At 37.1% G+C, this 3,352-nt stretch overlaps 1 pseudogene; it reads left to right on the top strand.

Annotated features, from left to right (window-relative positions):
• The first annotated feature begins 447 nt into the window (after positions 1-447).
• Positions 448-1,763, top strand: LOC104440367 (annotated as a pseudogene).
• Positions 1,764-3,352: the final 1,589 nt, after the last annotated feature.

The following is a 3,352-nucleotide window of genomic DNA, read 5'->3' as shown; positions in this document are numbered from 1 at the left end:
GTCCCCAACAACCCTAAAGAAGACCACCCTGTACTTTTCTTTATGATAGACATGAGAAATAAGTTCATAATCTATCTATTTGCTAAAGCCTTTTTGTCATTATAGCATAATTTGGATCATGACTCAATTTTTTCCCTTAGGATCGCTTAGATGAGTCTTTTTCCCAGAATCCAGCCAGGCATGTTGCTTTAGGTGATCAGCTCTTGACTAGCCACCTGTCTTTCTATCAAAATCACTCTTGTGTACAACGATGACGCCAAGCATTTTTCCCAGCCCGGACCCTTTTCTTTGCCTTATATTTCCCATAGAAGTCTCAAAAAATGTAGGCGAAAAATTCATTGAACTTCCCCCATCTCTAACCCTATATATGTATATGCTCGGTCCATCAACCATCTCAATAAACTTGTCACAGAGAGTTCAGAGGTAAAGAAAAGAGGAAGCGAAATCATGGAGATTCCTATGATAGATTTGAGTGAGCTTGGTGGTGAGAATAGGAGCAAAACAATGGCAATACTTTACCATGCTTGTGAGAAATGGGGTTGCTTCAAGGTAACAGCTTGTGATTCATCGTCATCATCGACAAACTTCAATCTTTTTCATCAACCCAATTCACTCTCTTATCTTAAGAAATGATTATGATGATGATGCTTTTCTTGCAGATTAAGAACCATGGGGTTGACCCTGAACTGATGGAGAAAGTGAAGCGTTTTGTCAACACCCACTATGAGGAGAATTTGAAGGCAACTTTCTATGTGTCAGAAATTGCCAAATGCTTAAAACATGCCAATAGTACTACACCTGATCTACACTGGGAATGGCCCTTCTTCATCTGGCACTGCCTGAAGTCAAACATCAAGGACTTCCCGAACCTCTCGAACAATTTCGATGTGTGAGAAAATTAATCCCAATCGCAAGTTTACAGCTCCTGATCATTTGAGAACTTTCATTATCCAACCTTGCAGTAGTGACTAAGTAATCAGTAAAGAGACTAAACCCGGTATACTGAACTGGTTTGAAAGGTGATTTGGCATATTAGCCACTTAGAGTTCATCATATTGCATTGGAGATCAATTTAGTCCACCTGCCTTAGTATCTATAATGTTTACCCAGTGACTGACTAATCCTTTGTGCAATATTCCTTTTGGGCGGTAATGGATGAGTACATCGCTTAGGTGATAAAGCTAGTAGAGAAGTTCTCAGAGCTCATCTGTGAGAACCTTGGCCTAGACAAGGACCACATAAAGAGGGCATTCTTAGGGAGAAATGGGCCTTCCGTGGGGATGAAGGTGGCGAAATACCCGGAATGCCCCTACACTGAGAGACTTTGGGGGCTCCGGGAACACACCGATGCAGGTGGGATCATTGTGATGCTTCAGGATGACCGAGTCTTGGGCCTTGAGTTCCTCCATGAGGGGCAATGGGTGCCGATCTTGTGGTCCAACTATGCCAACATATGCATCAACATCGGGGACCAACTCGAGGTGGTGAGCAACAGGTAGTACAAGAGCGATTTACACCATGCCATGGTTGAGAAGAATGGGAGCCGGCTCTCTGTGGCCACGTTCTACAATCCTGCGGATGATGCCATAATCTCGCCAGCGACAAAGCTCTTGTACCCGGAGAAGTACGCCTTCGAGGACTACTTCCATGCAGTCACAAAGTTTCAAGGGAAAGAGCCAAGGCTTGAATCAATGAGGAAACTGATAAGCAATGATGTAGTGGGGCTGCCTAGGATAGGAGCCGAGTTTTATGGCTGTGACTAGTAAATAAGAGATGGTACTAAAGTCTCCTTGAGTAATTTCATAAGACTACTAGTTAGCTTGTGACGTCACTTGAGTATTCCCATCATCGACTTGACGGTTGATCCTTATAGAACTTATCGGGAGGTGGGGGTTCGAATCCCCACCTTCTCACGGGGGGTTGCGATGGGGACGAATTTTTAGGAGTGGGTTTCAACTTTCACGCCTTGTAAGGAGGCAAGGCAAAAGTCTAAGAGTGAGAGTTAGAATAGAAGTAGAGTAAAATCTCAGAGAGTTAGAGTAGAAGTAAAATAGAATTGATTCAAAAAAAATGCCAATGATCTGAAGATCTTTTAGCCTCTTATTATCTATTAGAAATACCTAGAACCGGCACAGTATACGTACTACATAAATGACCCTTTTAATCAATAACACAAAAGTTGCCTTCTCTTCCTTCAAAATTTTCTTGCCTACTAACCAGCAAAGTAGTAGGTAAAATTATCCAAAAAGTCTTAAACATATTACTCTTTTATCATTCAATCGTGAACTTTTCATTTATGTCAAATAAGTTTTAAACATTTTCAAGTTTTGTCAATTGAACCCATGCGGTCAATTTTAATTGAAAATCGATGATGTGGATGCTTATAATGTCTCATTGGACAACCCATGCCGTGTAGACAATTTGTTTTATAATTTTTTTAAAAGATTGAATTTCTTTATTATTATTATTATTATTATTATTATTATTATTATTATTATTATTATTATTATTATTATTATTATTATTATTATTATTTTTTCTTCTTTCTTTTCCTTTTTTTTTTTCAACCAAGTCTGATGAGGGCTTCACAGCTAGGGTTGGCCACGCGACCCTCGTTGGGCTTGGAAAAAATGGAAAAGAAAGAAAGAAGAAGAAGAAATAAATAAATTCAAAAAAATGCTAAAATATTATAAAAAAATTGACCATTGACGTGCTAGGTAAGATGGCCAAGGTTTGCGTTAGTGATTTTTAGCTAAAGTTAGTTAGATGGACTCAACTGGCAAAATATAAAAATATTAAGAACTCAATTAGCAAAATTAAAATGTTCATGATTGAATTGGAAAAAGTGTAAATCATTTAGGATTTTTAAAATAATTTTTCTCAAAATAGTATTTTTTTTCAAAAGAAAAATAATGCTATGTTGAATGATATCTTATATATCAGTTGAAGCAAACATGTGATTTGATAGATATAACTAATTACTATCATGAGCTAAATAATACTCTGTTGAATGAATTATTGTCCTTGCATATTATCCAACCACTGGTCAAAATGTTAAGCATCATTTCACTTGTGCCAAAGGAGAGTTAAATTATTTACCAAGAAAAAGAAAAGTGAAATTAGATCTAAATTATTCTACTAAATCATCAAATTTTTATAGAAGTGTCGAAAAGAACAAAAGAACCATCCCATTAATTTTGCAGTCTTAGTTGTGGCTTTTGTTGTTTAGCCACAAAATAAAGGGCAAAAGTCATACCATGCTCACTAATAACAAAATCTCAAACTTATATCTATGTAATATATTTACTCCTATTAAAGTTCTGTTACTGAAAACTGTTAAAATATCTTACTA

Source organism: Eucalyptus grandis, chromosome 3, assembly GCF_016545825.1.
Source record: "Eucalyptus grandis isolate ANBG69807.140 chromosome 3, ASM1654582v1, whole genome shotgun sequence".
In the NCBI taxonomy this organism is placed as follows: domain Eukaryota; kingdom Viridiplantae; phylum Streptophyta; class Magnoliopsida; order Myrtales; family Myrtaceae; genus Eucalyptus; species Eucalyptus grandis.
This window is presented reverse-complemented; position numbering and strand designations above follow the sequence as displayed.